An 18,662-nucleotide genomic window follows, 5' to 3' on the forward strand; every position below is an offset into this window, starting at 1 on the left:
AATAAATTTTCACATTTCACGGACAAAGGTCTACACCGGTAACGTGCAATTTACATCACCGTGGCATCAAATAATCCTAACGCTCGATTCCCATCTCCGAATACACTTGTTACAACAAAACAGCCCACCTCTTTTCCTCTAGACTCTCTCATATCAAAGATTCCAGCGAACGTATCGCACACGGCGCACCTAAACTCCGCCGTCTCCGAAACTCAATATACGCGGAGAAACGACAAAAGCCTCTCTCGTCTCGATTCTCGTGATTATTGCCGGAAAATTCAGTCGACGTCCCAGCGAAAAGAGGCAGGCCATGTCACGAAAGAATACCAAGAATTTTCACCGTTGGAACTTCGGTCCACGATACAAGCGGGACAACGTTATTCTTGGCGAAACTTTCGCGTATTTGAATTTCAAACTTCTGACTCGCCATCGCACGATGAAGAGACAGCGAGAAAGAGAAAGAGAAAGAGAGGAAGATGCAGAAACGTAGGAGAATAGTACGAAGTCAGGAGAAAAAGTTCCGGGACGAAGCTGCGTCGGATAGTTCGAATTGAAACACGGGCACGGATACACGTTGCCTGGGAATATTTTGTTGGGATTCCAGCGACTTCTGCCGAGATCCCTTTCGTCCCGAAATACCTCGCAACTTCCGCTGAAATTTGTCTCATATTTCGTTGATGTGTTTGCTACGCGGACGGAACGGTCTTATCGAAGGGAGAAGTTGCTGAAACGCGGTTTCCTTACAGTTTACTCTTCTTGTAGTTTACGTTGAGACGTTCCGTAGCAGAGAATTTATTAGATTCGTATGATATTGCTTTTGTCATTGCGCTTTTGTTCGATAGTTATTCTACTTAATTGTTTACGACTAGACAGACAGCTAGTTGTTCCGTGTTAATTAACACGAATTTTCGTTCTCTTTATTTGGTATTCTTCTCGATGTTAGAGCCACAAACCTGTGAAAATTACTAAAATCATTTTTATCATATGGTTAGTTTTAACCATTATCATTGTTCATTCTTCCTTGCGCTTTGCCTCTTGTTTCTCTTCTACTCAAATCATTTACAAAATAATTTTTCTGTATAATTTTTCTCCGATCGACACCTTTCTAATTCGCCTGTAGAATCAGACATGCCTTTTTTGGCACCCTATCGAACGTTTCAAAAATACCAAGTGCGATAACATAAAATATTCCCTTGATTATCTAAAAGTTCCACAGATTTATCTCCTGTTTTTGAAAGATTTGGACTTTTAATCTAACGAGTTGTTCGTTAAAAACGGTATCAAAATCAAACATTCGGCAAAAATAAACCTCGCATTTTTTGCTGTATACACCTCGATTAAAAAATACATGGAACATATAACACGTCGATTAATTCCTCGCAATACGTCATTCACCCCGTAACATCGATCGTAACGATACAACAAGAAGAAATAGAAGGAAGATAAATAATGTAAAACAAACCGGGAGGGATAGAGAAGATTCCAGGGGATCTGCATTCGAAAGAAGAAACAACAGAGGTTCTCTTATCGAGCTTCGAGAGTCGGGATACATCCAGAGACGGTTTTCCCTGGTTGTTCGCTGTTCGTTCGGCTCTTCACGCAAATTGCCGCGTTTCAAACGCACTACTTAATTAGGTATTTCTTTTTCCTCGCGTTTACCAGACGAAAGCTGCGAGACCCTCTCCAGCGTTGTTTCATAGCATCCCCTCTTTACGGACGAATCCCCGCGGCCTCGTCGGTTAGATAACGATTTTACTTTTTCTATTTCGCTACAATGGAAATTTCCAAAGGAAAAGCGCTCACCGTGCGATTGTACTCGACAATTTGTGGTTATTACGTTGCCCTCGGTGTCCAGGCGTTAGATTTTTCTTCTGGTGAACTCGACGCTAGTGTCGTTAAGCGACGACTGCTTTCGTCCAACAGTACTTAGAACTGTAATTTCTTTTTACTGTTTCTCCTCTTTTTTCCCCCGCGTACAGCTTTGCAGATTTCGTACTATTTAAATTTTATATACAATCACTGAGTTTTATTCACTTTGGTTAACCTGCGAATTAATGGATAACAATCGTATTCAAGTAGTTTGGAAACTGTTAACGAACAAAGTTCTTTTTATTTTTTAATGAAGATGTTTAATTCTTTTCTTGAGTGTTGGGTGAAGATTTTCTTCTCCGTCGTTTTAAGATGTTATTCATGCTTAATAAAATTTCGTTTTTCGATTAATGTAAAATGACTGATAGGCAATTATTAATTATAATGTTATACCTTGCAGAATATCGCATTTGTACACCTCTTTCGTGAGAGTCAAAGGGATTATAATGTTTCTATTCTGTTTCGCATCGAACACCAACTATGTCGTGTTGCTCGTTACAGATAACATAATTTTAGTTAGATTTCAGTTAGAACGCCAATCTGTGTTCATGCTGGGTAAACGGCTTATTTAATTGAGATGCATAGGGATTTACGTTTGTCTGACTCTCAAATAATATTCTATTTGAAATAGTTTACACCGTCATGTGTATGTCTGTATATTTCATTTAATAAGAGATATTTCCATATCATAAATACGTAACCCCACTACTAGTGTTATGTGTTTTACTCGTTTAACGACGGAAGATCTAAATAATCTTTAGTTGAGAAACGTAGGGATGTAAGTTTGTCTGACTATAAGGCAACATTCTACTTAAGGTTGCCACACCGTCGTAGCGTCCTATTCCACTTACTTACAACCAAAGTTATCTCTTTATATATTGTTTCTCAAGATTAAAAAATATCAATAATTATAAATTATTCGATATACAACAACGTAAAGGAGGTTGTTGTTAAATAAATTTCTCCATCAAATCCACCTATTTGCTTTAAAATTCCACTCGTATGAACAAATTCAGAACTCGAACACTTTATTCCGCAAAAATATAAATATTCAATCAGAAACATTTCTACATTTCAATCGTTCAATTCCTTAAATACTCGGAACGTTAGAAAATCAAACTGGAACTTTTCACAGAGTGGATAATTCCGTTTCTTTATATCGCACATGTACATTCTCTTAAGCACAAAAGAACGTCTTAACACCTGACACCGTTTCGATATTAGATTCCGCAGAGAAGAATGAGAATTCTTTTTACTCGCGAGCGCATCAAACGTCCACAGAATGGCCGTGTTCTCGCATAATAAAGCCAGTGCTGGAAACGTACCGCGACGTTCGAGAGTCTCCAGTTTCAGCGCGTTATTTGCACCCTGGAAACCGACGCAGCGCGTCGCGTTCTATCGAGTTCTCGTTTTCCATAAAATACCCGTTCCATCTCCCGTCGGCTTTCATCTGTGCTTTACCCTGCATTCTGGATCGGTCACGAAACATGATCGCCAACGATAATTCTTCGACTGGTCGATTTGTTCCTTTCGTAATTTCTAAGATGTTGTACCGAGATCCACGATATTTCAGTTTTCAGTGTTCGAAGTATCGCTTGAAGGAGCCATAAATTTGAAACTTTCCCACATGAATTTTTCTTTCAACGACGAACACAGAAATTTAATAGATATACCTATAATACACTGAAGTTTGAAAAAATATAGGTCAGTTATAATTTTTTTAGAACTAGTCTTACATAATATGTGTTATGATTAAATTATAATTATCGTTCTAGTCATTTTCTTCAAATTTGTCGTAAGACATTTTTGATAGATCGAGAGATTTAAAATTTGAATCTTTCAACTTGCGAAATTTCAAATATTTCAACTTAACAATTTCTGCATTTCCGTCCTCTGATTCTCATTATGGTTTCCCACACTGAAAAATGTGACACTCTGTTAATTGCAATTTTTCCTTTTTCAAAGTTTGTTTAAGTAATTTAACACGAGTTTTAATTAATTTGTTGTGTTCTCTGTAAACAGATATTAGCTTCGTTTAGTGGAATTCGTGTAATGTTTAACGAGGGTTTACTTTATTTTTCAGTTTTTATACTTTTTGTTTAAGTTAATGTCAATTTTAAGAGGATTTTTCTTGAAGTAGGTAGTTAAATTTAGAGGAATAGAATGTACGTCGCAACAGGTACTTCTATGAGTAAGTAAACGTTGGTGAAGTCGGTTGGTGGTTGCTATTCCTCTTATTTATGGTACTTATTCAGCCCTATAGCCGTAGGGTCTTCCTTTCAGGATATTATCGTTGATATGTAGCATTAGGATTACTAAGGTTTCTCAAATTCCTTTCAATAAAACTTGGATAACACTTTCGAAGCATACTATTGAATTCTTTCTTCAAAATTTCTCTCGTTCCAAAGAATTTGAAGCTGAAACGATCTATAAATTCAAATTGCCCGAAACATTAAAAAAGTTACACGAAAGAGATGCAGAAATGTAAAAATACAAAAACTCGGCAATTCGGAAATATAAAAAAATGAAATTTGGAGATTCGAGGACTTCAAAATGTTAAATAGAAATTGAAAATTTAAATATTCGACTGTTCAAAATTTCGAAAGATCAAAGGCTTCAAAATATGAAAGTTAATTGAAAATATGAAAAATTTGTTGAAGAAGTTCAAATTTTTCGAATTTAAAAACTCATAAATTCGAAAGGTTGAAGATTTAAAGATCTAAAAAAAAAAAAAAAAAAAAAAAAAAAAAAAAATAGAAAAACGATAAAAATAGTAACCTCATTCATTCTGGACCGTTTCATTACAATTTTGTTATTGTTGAACGATCTATTTATACCCCGTTACGCAACAAAAATTTCTCTCACCTATCTCACGGTAACAGGCGCCGCTGCATTTTGTTTGTTCTGGACTCGTATCGCGGGAAAAAACGCGAGTGGAGCAGCATGAAACAGGGTGGAGGAGGATTTCGTGCGAGCTGCGGCGAACCAGTAGAATTTTCGTCGGGTCCGTTAAGTCTTTAAGCGGCTTACGATTTCGTTTTACGTTTCGCGGAGAGCGCCGGTGGAGCCAACGGGACCGGCAACTTCCTGTTAAACGGATGCCGTGGAAATTCGAATGCTGAACGAAGAGGTTCTCCGAGAGGAAAAGTTTCAGTCAGTTTCTCGATTGTCATGTCCGTTTCAACTTGCGTTCGATCTGAAAATTCCATTGAAATTTTTTCCTTTGTCCTATAATCTATTACTACGGAGAAAAACGATACTGAAACATGAAATTTTGGTATCATAAAGATAGAGAGTATAATATACTCATGATCATCGTTTTTCATTACAAATCATTTCTATGATTTTTAGATTCGATAAATTGACTTTGTTTAGTTTTTAGATTTTATAGTCGCCTCGATTAATTTAGATACATATATTTATTTTTTAAACGATCTTCCTTCAGTTTGATCACTATATCTGTATACTTCTACGGTGCTTCTACTGGTTTGAAAATGATCAATTAAATTATTATGAGAATTATATAAGTAATTGTTTTACAATTTCAATGTGTTGCGGATAGAATGTTTTATCGGATAAGAAGTTTGTGTCTAATTTGATGATCTCGTTTGCTGTTTTTCATTCAACCTTCAGATTTCACCATATCGCTTTCTATCATCTTAACCTCAAGAAGATAGTTTCCTGGACGACAATTTCCAGTTCATAGTTCCGTAACTGAAATCGAAGTTCAAACAACTGAATCGTTTCGCGAAATACTATCTCGTAGAGGTTGGCGTATGCACCGAGCGGTTTGCCATTTTTAATAAACGAAAATTGGCGAATGCAAAAGAGGGTCGAACGATTGTATCGATCAGTGGCATAGGTGAAAAGGGGCGCTGAATCCCTGGCCGCCGCGTCGTCGCGCAACCGAAACCGATTTGAAATTTAAATTTTGTCCGGTCATGGCGTCGCATTTAATAGAGCAACAGTCGGCCGCTAATACACGCGTATCGGCCGTCGTATATTAATTAGAATAATAATTCCAGACCTGTCGCGTTTAATGGAATGCGCCACAGAATTAATTATGTCCGACACGGATCGAGCACCTTTCGCGATTTCGAACGAAGCGACATGAAAATCATGAGACAGGAACGGGAAAAATGAGAAATTTCATTTTTCAAGCTTTCGTTACTTGCAGTCTTTTACGATAATTCACCAGTTAATAATATTACTGAATTGATAGATTATAGACTTCTTTCTTTTTTCAATGATTTTAAAGTTTCACTAGTACACTTTTATTAATTTAAAATATTACGTCTCTTTGAATTTTCCGATTTCGCGGTAGATTTCGAAAATGTGATAAGAAATTTGATAATCTTCATGAAAAAATGTCAGATTCATAAAGAAGTTTAGTAAAAATTTGTGTATTCTTAAAGAATTTATTACACACTGAAACTACGAATGTCTACTTAATGAAATCCATGTAAATTGTTCTAAATATTTTTTCAAATTATATTTCAACGTGTTAACACAAGGCGCTGGCATTTTCAAATTTTTCGTTTCTATAAATTTTCTTCGAAAAGTGCGATGAAAATTTGCAAAAACCTTACACCATAGAATTTTATCATTGGCTAAAAAAAATTCTATATTCTTAAAAAACTTGCATGTCATTTTCTATGAAATCCTCGTATCCCGTTGCAAGCGATATATGAAAAGCTTATCTTTCGATTCGAGTTCTTCAAATTTGTATAAATTCGATCAGCAAATTTAAAGAAATTCCTTTACCACGAATATTTTTATTCTTTTTTCAGCGTGGGTGTAGCAGATCAGAGGTCATCCTGGAGGTCAGGCCTGAATGATCAAACAACTCTAACGTGAGTGTCCTGCAATCTCATATTTCTTCTATAATAACATTCATTTCGTAAAACATACATAATTATCAATTATCGAAATATTCGTTGCTGGAACTGAAAATCGGATCGTATTTCTCCATTCGATGATCAACGCTATTAACCCGGGATAAGCGAGTTGTAAACTGCGGGTTCGATTTCGAAATTCCTTTCGTAACTAAATCATCGGCAACAAATATATTTAATGGGTCGCCTAAAATTAGTCGCCTGTTTAATGTTAATTCGTTAGCGATCCTGGTACAACGTTCGTGACGTGGCTGGATGCTTTTAAGTTATTACCAAACGGTGATTTATCAATTAAATCTTCATAGTGTTAAACCGTCGCTAATTTTACCGATTGAACGTCACGTGATGTTAGTATATTCTGTATTTTAACGTTAATTGTGTAATTAAGTAATCACACTGGTGCGTAGAAAAAAATTATTTTCTTATCTGATAAAATAATATAGTATAGTATAGGAAAGAAATTATTTTATTTGGTACTGTTTATTTTATTTATATTCAATTTATTTAGTTAGTTTATTACGAATCATTTCAACGTTAATCGTTTAACAAAATTAATAATAAACGATATATTTCGTATTTTAAAATTATAGCCGATCTTCCTGTTTAAGAGGAGTTGCGTTAATATTTGATTTATTTTGTTAAAAAAGAAGCTCAGATCTTTTATAATTTATTTTTTAATAACATTGCATTCGAGTTTATATTAAATCTCACGGTAAATGGCTGCGTAATATTTGACGTGTTTAACATTGAAACGCAGGAAGAACAGCAGTAGTAGAAGACCGCAATGGTCAGACACGACGCGGCGGTTCCGTCGTTGACTACTTGCACCGTTGCATGTTCTACATGAGGCATGATTATTCATTTGCTTTTGTAATAACGAATAATTAGTAGTATTTTAACAACGCTTCAAACATAACGACTACGAGAAAGCTTGTATAAAGTATAAGCAACTTAGGTAAAACTTGTTACTCGTTGTACATGTGTCCGAAAAACATTTTCTCTAATTATTCGAATACGAATCCAAATCTACGTTCGAACATACGACTCTCAAAATTCAAATTTCAATTTACATTCAAATTTATATATTCACGAATACAGATTTAAATTCAAACTTGCAAATTCTGATATTTCCGGATTCCATGCTGAAATTGCAAAACTTTCATTTAATCGTATGTATCTCTTTTATTTTTGATCATATGCTGTCAAACAATTCGATGAAATTTTCGCTATCTTGGAAGAAATTTGTTTATAAAGTCGAAGTTTGATAAAATTATCATACCTACGTAATTGATCTATCGTACTATAATTTTGCCTACATACGTTACACGCACATTGGCATTGCCCTTACCACGTTTATTGCTTCAGCATCATATCCAAAGCAGAATATTAAAATCATTAATCCGTTCCCTTCGAATTCGATTTCCATTTACTGTGCTGTATATTAACAAGTACTTTTTAAACGTAAATTGTTACGTACTTATTCGATGCGAATTATTATAAAATATTTTGTCATAGTTTCGTGCTTTTTGACTCGCGTCTCCTACATTCGAATCTATACGATAAACAATCTAAAAGTATCAATTTTTGGATTCATATCGTACACACTGAACGCGTTAAAAAGAAGTCAGTATCTTTACCATATCTCGAAGCTTGTCTCATACCAAGCAACGAAACGATCGAAAACTCGATTCCTCCGGAAGCTACAATATCCTTCGTGCAATATTCTTTGGATACCAGCGATATTTCTGAAAATATTCACTCGTCACGCTATCTATCAGCCCGCGTTATAATTATCGGAGCGAAGAATATTCGTTGATACGAGTTGACCGGCTGGCATTATTAATTCGTCAAACAATTGTCGCGTTGTTAGAGTAAAGGGAGCAAACAAATATCGACAGGTAAATCAAACAGATTTTATGGGAAACGGGGTCTAATAACAAGCCACACGTTGAAACTTCGTTATCGAAAACACACGTATCGCTCTGTCATTGACCGGATACCGTTAAAATCGATCACGATACCACGCCCTTTCGATAACGAAGCGAATGCCGTTCACGATCCTCGTTCGCGATTCTCGTTCACGAGCCTGTGCACGGAGAGACTCGCGACAGAGTAATGACACGACAGTTTCTGCTGCCTTCGTGCTCGACCTAGCGTGTATTTGCCCACTGGACATCCATACAGCCAGATACACAAGGCCCTTTCACGTCGTTCTATATACGTACACGCACGACGATACGGAATACACGCGTGCAAATGGGTTACGTGTACACTGACCTCGTGCAGAACTGTTACCAACGGACGAAATAATTGACCCTTATGGTAGAGAGTAGGCGAGGCTATCGGGAAATTAATTCTCGTGTGTCCATATATATTTTTAGAACGTTAGGCAGGAGGAAAGGTTGACAGGATCGAGGAAATTCGAAGGGTGGAAGAAGTTGGAGGGGGAATGGAAGAGGCACAACGTGGGTGTATTAGGAAAGTATTGTTGGCAGATAAATTCATAGATAATGGCAATGGTGGAAATGTGTTGTTAGTGGTATTGTAATTATTATTTCGGTGTATGCAACATATGCACATATATATTGCATCATGCGTGATTGCAAATTTAAGGTATACTGTCTACAACTTCTTCATTTTCAGGTAGTCGTTTCGTAGTATCTTTAGGAAGTCGGGTGAGAATAAGGGAAAGGTTTGGAAGGGTTGAGGTAATTGTATATGTACAGGACGTTGTAGCGAAAGTGAAGGAAACACTACGTTAATGAACTAGGGAACTATTACTAGTTAATTATTAGTACGATAGTGGTAGAGGATAATTATTTAGCTGCAAAAGGTATACTGTGTACGTACGTATTATGTGTATCGAGTATGACTGAAAAGTACCGTGTACAGCTATTTTATTTCTACAAAAGTCCTAATGAGGAAATCTTTAGGAAATTGAGTGTGAACAAAGAGAGACGGTTGAAAGGAGGAAATTGTACACGAGGAAGAAATAGAGGATGAGAAGAGTGTTGCATCAACGAATTAGGAATCTATTATTAGTAGATAAATGTATGTAAATAGAATACCTTGTTACTTCTGTAAACATTCTCAGATTTCAGTAATACCATTACGACAGCCGTGTCTCGCTGTAATACAATTTAGAATTTCTTCCTATAATACACATAATATAAAAGTATAAAAAGTTTCTACGAGTGCTGGAATATTTTCACGAGTCGTTACGTATGCATAGGATAAGATAAACAACAATTAAAAAGATTTCTCAGCTGTGACTAACACTCCCTGTACACCACAGAATCGTAAACGTTCTACGAAACGAGGGAATATTAATTTTCGTCGAACAGTGGAATTTTTGTGCGGCAATGCGACCGACAGGTTGTATCACCAGGTCACACGGGACCGATAACGAGGTACAACCTGTCTTCTCCCTTCCTCTCTCACGTGACCATCAGGACGAGGTCGAAAGGCCGGTTAAAGGGCAACGAGACAGAGGTCGAGCTCGCTCGTCATTGTTAGGGCAAGCTTTGATCTACGCGAGCCATCCAGCTGCGGCTACGCGTATCTCCGTACGCGTAATTAGCGGCAAAACGACCGCCTCGCGATCGCACGGAGAAAAATTTACCGCGTGAATTAGATCCCTTTGACGCGATACAGAAATTGCGGTTCACGCTGTTACATATCACTGCAACAGAAATTGCAGAGCCATGACAATATCCTTTACGTAACACAAAATTAATTTTTAGTTTTTTTATCGCCAGATTGATAGTACCCTCGGTACGGGTTTCGAATTCGATTTATAGGTTCAGGGATATTTTGTTACATAAATTTATAAATTCAATGAAATTATTCCTTTAGGATATGTTGGAGTTGGTAGGATTGTTAGATTTAAGATTATGAAGATGGAATATTTCTTGCGTGGATTGAGTTTGATGATTTTAATAGATCGATAGGTGGACTGAATTGATTGGAAGATTAGTTCGATGAATGTTAAAGCGACCGAATGCGTTGAATTATGTATGAGATACGAAAATTGGAAAACTGGATTTGAAATAATATAACAGGAAGGAAAGGTTATCTTGGTAGAAGCTAATAAGTAAATTTCTATCTTGATTAGATACTTTGTAGTTACAGTTGGATTAAATTGCACGAATTATTTGCCTGTGTTCCAAAGTTTACCAATATAATCATGACAGGAACGTGGCAACGACATTATAGTGGTAATGAAATTTCAAAATCTTACATTTTGTATAACGCATACAATGTGATAAAAGTGCATCAAATCAGAAAGTGCAAAACTCTATAGGATAAGTGTTCAAATATTTTCGCGAACCAGTGTAGATGTATAAAGAAGCTAAAAATTCAGATAAAAAAGAACGATCAAAGTTATGATCTTCTTCCGATGACACAGGCTGTCTCGAACATAGTGCAACGTCTCAGTTATCAAGAGCAATAGTTTTCTTGTTGAATGCAGATAACGAAACCAGAAACTGAGTAACAAAGTATGATCACAATTAGAATCTTTTCAGCGACAAACGTTCTCAAACATAGTGAAACGTCTCAATTACCAAGAAAAATAGTTTTCTATCTAGATTCTCAAACAAAGCACAAACTAAATGATAAAGAACGGCCAAAACTATACATTTCCTCAGCAAGACAAACGTTCTCAAACATAGTGAAGCGTCTCAATTAACAAGAAAAATATTTTTCTATCTAGATTCTCAAACAAACCACAAATTCCATAATAAAGAATGGGCAAAGCAATGAACTTCCCCAGCGGTACAAACGTTCTCAAACATAGTGAAGTGTCTCAATTACCAAGAAAAATAGTTTTCTATCTAGATTCTCAAACAAACCACAAATTTCATAATAAAGAATGGGCAAAGATATAAATTTCCCCAGCGAGACAAACGTTCTCAAACATAGTGAAACGTCTCAATTACCAAGAAAAATAGTTTTCTATCTAGATTCTCAAACAAACCACAAATTTCATAATAAAGAATGGGCAAAGCAATAAATTTCCCCAGCGAGACAAACGTTCTCAAACATAGTGAAGCGTCTCAATTACCAAGAAAAATAGTTTTCTATTTGACGAAAGGAGAACCATCCCTTTCGTTTCGCTCGACTCGTTGCAAACGAATCGGTGGCGATTGGTCTTTCAGCGCGCCGCGACGCGCTGATTCGAGGACAGCTCCTCGAATTAGTCCGCTCGCGGCTTCCATCTGTCCCTTCATAGGCGCGGATCGATCGCGCCGGAAAGCCGGCGGCGCTTTTGTCTCGGCCTGAAAGGCCCTTTCATCAGGGCAAATACCTCTCCACGCTCGTCCTGCGCCTGATTCCATGGCAAACAGCCACCGTCGCGTCTATCGAACGGTTCCGCCGTTGGATCCACGTCGATCCTCAATTCCAGGTTTCCGCGTTCCCTCTTCGTTTCACCAGAGGAAGTTTATCCGTTTCTAGCGATTTCTTTCGGCCGGTTGATCGCTGTTCCTTGGCTCGTTTTACGATCTACCGACGATCGCGTGTGATTTGTGTAATGGCTTCGTTCGTTGATGAGTTTGGAGCTGCGTGGTTGCTGGCCATTTAGCTTCGTCAAGGTGCGGGTTTTAAAGGTGTCGTTAAAGGTAGAATTTATGATATACGCGAGGGAAAAGGGCATTTTTATTTTACTTTTAAAACTATCTTGGTTTAATATTTTTACGGCAGAATGTATTTCGCTAAGAGAAATTAGAAATCGTAGCTTAGAACTTTTAGGTATTCATCTTTCTTGTAGAATGATGTTGCAATCGAGCATGTTACTCGATTAGGAAGTATACTTGATTTCTAGCGTGAAGTTTTTGTTACAGCTAGTTTAGAGTCTGAATTTATTAGAATTTCTAGACATTCGTCTTTTTCGTAGGAAAAGCTTATTTTTTTGTTGAATTGAAGAGTATTTTGATTTTTCGCATGAATTTTTAGTAATAGGTAGTCTAGATTAGTATAGAAATAATATACGGTATATCAGGCTGAAGGTTGTTTATCTTCGAAGTTCAGATGCTATTGCGCTAGTGTTTGATGTATCAACATAGGTTAATATAGTACATACGATATACCTCTATGGACTGCTTCTGGACGATTATAGTCCACTGAGGTCAAAGGCGAAGATAATTTTGAACTAGAACAGAGTGTTTATTTCTGACGACGAAGAAACGTTACTTAGTCAGCTATTCAATAAATCACATCAAACTTACCTTCAATTTTTCCAGATTAAGTTAGAAATTAGTTCAAAATTATTTCTATACCCAGACAAAGCTGCATTTTTTGGTTTTTCCACCCAAAATAAACTTACAAAATATTTTAATCCCTTTTCCTAAGTTATATTAAATTTCACTTATTATGTCTCTCTCAGCATATCTTCTCTTTATATTTAGTTCTATGTCGATATATCGAGCGAGTCTTTGCTATTGTTTTAGCCATTGCTTAATACATTTAATTCTCGTCTACAATTTTATTCGAAGGAGTACTTATCTCGAAACTCGTTTTCAAAAATTTTCTTCCTCAAAGATAAAAGGGAACCAAGGTGTCGATTTGTAAATTAAAAATTTTACTTCTCTACGCGACAGAAGATCGAGTCTCCAAACTTGGAGATAACACGAAAATATTATAAGTTACCAAAGGACTTGCGCAGCACGTTCCACGCGTTCGTTTCAAGAATTCGAGTGCTTCCTTTCTTAGTTAACCGTTTCTGAATTTCTTACTGTCGAAATTCTACATTCTTCCGTCGTGCACCGTATCTCACGAGAGATTTCAGATTTATCCCAGGGTTCCGTCGTATAATACGTAGAATTATTGTCCACCGGCTGAAGGATTTACATAAAAATGCCTTTTGTGTCGGACCTCGTTCGTGGTAATCCCCGATACGATGGCACACCCTTGTATTATCATTTTAAAAACATTCCTGAAACTTCACTTGCGCCCTTTTTCCACCTTTCCTTTTTTCCCCTCTCTGCTCCCTTCGCTCTTATTCCCTCGATATTTTACGAGGGAAAGTTCACAAGCTCGGGTATTCTTTGATCTTCGATCGATTAATTAATAGAACAAAATCATGGAAATTCATGAGTAATTCGAAAATGTCAACTTTATTATTTTTCATGTCGAATATTTCAAACCTTTATGACTTCATTCTAAATGACTGTATTTTAAATTGCGATCTTGTAGAAGCACTGCCTGTAATTGCAGTTAATTTTTATGGACAATAAAAATTATTTTAGCGATTAAGTTTATATCACATTCGTAAATGAAATTGGAATTTTTCTTGTTCCAGAATACGCTGAATTGATTTACGTATCGAATAATAAAAAAATGTCTACGTTTTAAATTATTGTACAAGATCGTTGCAAATAAAATTACGATGATATTATTACAGTACAATAATGTAAAAAGAAAAATTCGCGTGCATCTTATCCGACGATATTCTTTACGAATTAGTAATAATTCATTATCAGTCCTCTCTGATAAGAACGGCGAGGATCGAAGAAATAGTTGCATCCTGTTTTAATATATTATTCATGATATTTTATAATCGTTATACTGATTTAAAACATGTTGGCAATTCATATCACATCGATGCAACGAACTTCTATGCAAATAGAAAGTAACATTTCCATATTATATCACTGGCAGAGGCTGATTTAAATTGGACGAGGAACGTTATCTTGATCGGCGTATAACAAAGAAGATTCTCGTAAATAAATTCACAATTAATGTTTTCTCTTCCATTCATATATTCAACTTTAATCCACCGACTGAAACTTTAATCTTTCATTTCGTTACAATGTTTCCCTATACCATCCTGTATTCCTCGTAGCATACAGTAACGGAAACGACATAAACGACAGAATAGTAACCATAATAAATAGCGTAATAAATACAGCAGTTTCTCGGTTCAGGAAAGTCCTGTAATCTTTTCATGACGGATTACATGTAATACTAGTTTCGAACTTGCTGCTTCCATCAATTATGTTTAAAGTTACGCAAAAGATAAAGCAAAGGAAAATTTTCCTTCTACTTTCATATTCTGCTACTTCTATATCCTAGATCTTAACAATGAAATATATATACACACACGTTCTATTAACAGGTTATATTGGACATATGTATTTATTCTTCAGGTCATTTTTCATAACGATCTAGACTGTAGCAGATGATATATGAGATTCATTAATGGCAGAAGGATATACAATGAATCTTACACGGTATTTCAAGATTTATCATTCAGACACGCAACAAAGACGCAAGAATAATAATAATACTAAAAGTTATATATTTCTATTTATTTCACTCGAGAAATATCGTTTCAGCAAAATCTATAACTATAGGATGGAGAAAGTACAATATGGAATATCATTTCTCTCATTCGTTAATCTTGCTCTTCTTATCGTTTAATCCAGGAATATCATTTCCAGAGAACCTATAAACGTAACATGGAAAAATCAAAATACAGAAATGATAACGCGAAATTATTTATTACACATTGTTGCAAATCGCTCACGTAGGGAGGCAATAGATACGAAGTGAGCGATAATCAAACCGACGTTTGCTCTTATTTCATCATTTCACGTAAGAAACAGAGTATCGGTTGAAAAGAACGTTGCCACGGGCGTTTGGAAAGAAGTTCATTCTCGTAGGAAGGAAGAGAAACGCGACGTACAGAACGCCCCTTGGCTCAGCTTTGCTAAGAGAATACGCTCTGATGCGGAGCATCTTTCCTATCCTGGCTTTCTTTGACATGTAAATGCCGCGACATCCCATAACTGCTGAAATATCGTCCAAAGGGAAAGTAGCGAAAGAATCCATCAAATTTTTCCAACGCACATTTCCGCTAGAACACCCGCATCTTTGTATTCCGCTCGAGTTCGCTATATTTTCTTCTTTTTCCTTCCTTCTTCCCTTTTCATTCTTTAAAAGAGAAATCCCAACAACGTCGAAACACCCCTCATACGCCGTGGCACGAGCTCCACATAATTTATAATCATTTCGTTCTCGTTACGTATTCAGAAGGTCCACGTGGACAGAAGGTTGCTGGAAAATCTTTTCCATCTTACTCGTGGGTGGCCAGTTAAATTTCTTCGCGTAGGAGAAATATTTCTTAAACAGAGTCAAATATTCCATCAACGCCCTTGTCTTATCGTTGGCCACCGGAAGTCGAATCCTCGTTATGCGAAAGAAGATGGTTCTTCGATGTACATCGTTTGTATGTTACCGTTTGTAATTGTTCGATCGACATTACCAGCTGATGGATAGTTTTCGAATAATTCGAATTTGAGGTACGTGCAGTTTTTGACGAACAATACGATAAAAAACGTGGCGCATTGTTTGTAATTAATCGAACGACGTTCCTGGGTAATTTGAATTTAAAACACGTACGAGTTTTAATCGATGGTAGAATCGGAGGTGTTCACTGTTCATTATTCAAAACATCAGTTGTTCGAACGACGTTAATCGTCGATGGATGGATCCTCCCAGTGCTTAGAGAAATCGTGCTTCATCTTCTTGTTTCACGGGAATGCTGAATATTTTAAAGATCTTTTTGTAACTTTGCAAAGATGTATTCGTTTTACATCGAATATAACGTTGTTGCATTGCCTCTTTTTCTTTACGTAGAGAATTTTTTATTTTCGTCGAACAACGTCAGTTCAACAATATTGTTGGAATACAACGATATTTCACGCATAGGCACAATACACTTACACAGACACCCACACAGGCATTTGAACATGACACTTACACAGGTCATACTTATTACTGTATAGAGAGTGGGGCTCAAAGTATTTAAGGGATCATGGGTCACTACCTAAGTCTAGTCTGAGAGTAACTTGCCAACAATCAACAATTCTTGTATACGTTGTTAATTATATCACTTGCTTATATACATCAGGTTCTGTAGTTCTGTTTAATAAACATCACTAAATATTATTTCAACATAAACATTGTGTCTTCCACAGATTATTAATCTTAACTTCAAGATTAAATTCTAACAAATATCCTTGTGAATTCTACCAATTGTCGGATGTGCAACGTGGATTAAAAATTCTAAATGAAAAATTTGAAAATGTTTCTCCAGTGAAGCGAATCGGAAATTTTGCAATGGTATCGCAGTTTCCTGCAATTACGTATCACAATGCAACTTTTAGACCTAGTTGGAAATTTCTCGCGACGCTCTCCATTCCCTTGGTGCATGGAGCGTATAGAATACTTGAAACATGTTTAGGATATTCTTCGATTCGACCGCGACGAAACTTCGTTTCCAACTATCTCCGCTGGGAAGTAACTACGAATTTTTCTCGCCATTTCTTTCATCATCGTCGTATTTTGTGCTTCTCTTTTCCTCTTTTTACGGTGCACCGGGACGCGAATGGTGTCGAGGGTGCAAGAATCGCCGACGCGTTGTGATCGAGGGCGCACGTGCGTGAGGGTGCTTTTATGAAAAGGGAGAGTGATGTGAATTTACGGCTCGATTCGAGAAGCCCACTTTAAACGCTGAACTATACCCACGCTTCCATTTGATTGATCCTTTTTCGATTACTTACAAAAATGTATTTTTTATTTTTCTTTCTTTACGAGACAGATGGAACATTCCGAACACTTTAAGAATCCTCTCATAGTTTTCCAGAGATGTGACTCCTTTTGCGTCGAATATAACGTTGTTACATTTTTCTCCTCTTTTTTGTGCGTTGAACGCGCAATAGTATTGTTGTGTCATTGCATTGATTTCGCTATTGCGTTGAACATGGCGTTATTGTTGAATGCTGGAATACACCTGCGTTTCTCTTCGATTGGTTCTTCTTTCACAGCTCACAGAAATGTACTTTTTACTTTCTTTTCTCACGAGAGAAATTCTGAATACTTTAAGAATCTTTTTATAGCTTTCGAGAGATGTACTCTTTTTACATCGAACATAACGTCGCTCCGGCACCCTTTTTTTACCTTCAATGTACAATGGTATTGTCGCATCATTGCGTCGTTGCATCGAGCATAGATCGCGTTGTTGTGTTAACACGTTGACTACAACGGTGGCTATTTTTTTTTAGAATTATTTTAGAATGATTAAAATAAAGTAAGTTTCATGCACTGACAAATTATCAACGATACGAATGATGTAAATAATATCGTAAGAGAAAACGTGCTATAGCGTAGATACGTTTCGATCTATTCCGATTCTCAGGGCAACGTATGTACAAGTTTCATGTAAATGCAAATCAACGTGTTAACTATGATGTCGTTGCATCGAGATAACATCATTACATCAAATACATTATCATCGTGTATAATTTTTGTCTGCATCACTTTTCTCACTCGCGTATCATCTATCGTTCTTCGCCTTTCCCCCCCACTTTTACACAACCAGTTTTACAAATCTTCATCCTTTTCATGTACGGTGAGTACAAAAAGTACTTGTCCACAACCTTATTTTCTAATAAAGCGTTGTTTTATTGAATTTTACGCTTCGTTCCCACATTATACCGAATTTCTCTAATCACACTGACGATCAGGAAAGCGCTGCAGAATAATACGAAACTTATTACAGTTGAAGCTAATTAACTAGCGCACGTACACCAGTGCAAACGCAATAAGAAATGCAGCGGCTGACAAGCAAGTTCTGTAGCCTCTGTCGTAAACAATCGTCGATCACACGAATTTGCAGGACGAAGAGACAATCGATGTTCTCAATCAACAAACTACGACGTACGACCTGATGCGTTTCCAGGTCGCCTTTAGAGTGGCGAGCTGTTTTTAATCGCGCGTACTCGTGTAATTTGCATTGTCGAGCAATTTGCACAACAATTAAGGGAAATCTGCGATTGCACGACTGTAACGGTGTGACACGGTTCGGACCAGAAGACAATGAACGTCGCTCTCGTT

At 36.7% G+C, this 18,662-nt stretch overlaps 1 protein-coding gene across 5 annotated transcripts in view; it reads left to right on the plus strand.

Moving 5' to 3' along the window:
• Window positions 1–18,662, plus strand: part of LOC132904862 (cell adhesion molecule Dscam2) — a 304,829-nt gene that overhangs the window by 80,084 nt on the left and 206,083 nt on the right. For all 5 annotated transcript variants that reach the window (XM_060955649.1, XM_060955646.1, XM_060955647.1 and 2 more), the window contains exon 2: window positions 6,660–6,722. The gene's annotated coding sequence lies outside the window, so the exon portion shown is untranslated. The remainder of the gene's footprint in view (window positions 1–6,659; window positions 6,723–18,662) is intronic.

Source organism: Bombus pascuorum, chromosome 3 (assembly GCF_905332965.1).
Source record: "Bombus pascuorum chromosome 3, iyBomPasc1.1, whole genome shotgun sequence".
In the NCBI taxonomy this organism is placed as follows: domain Eukaryota; kingdom Metazoa; phylum Arthropoda; class Insecta; order Hymenoptera; family Apidae; genus Bombus; species Bombus pascuorum.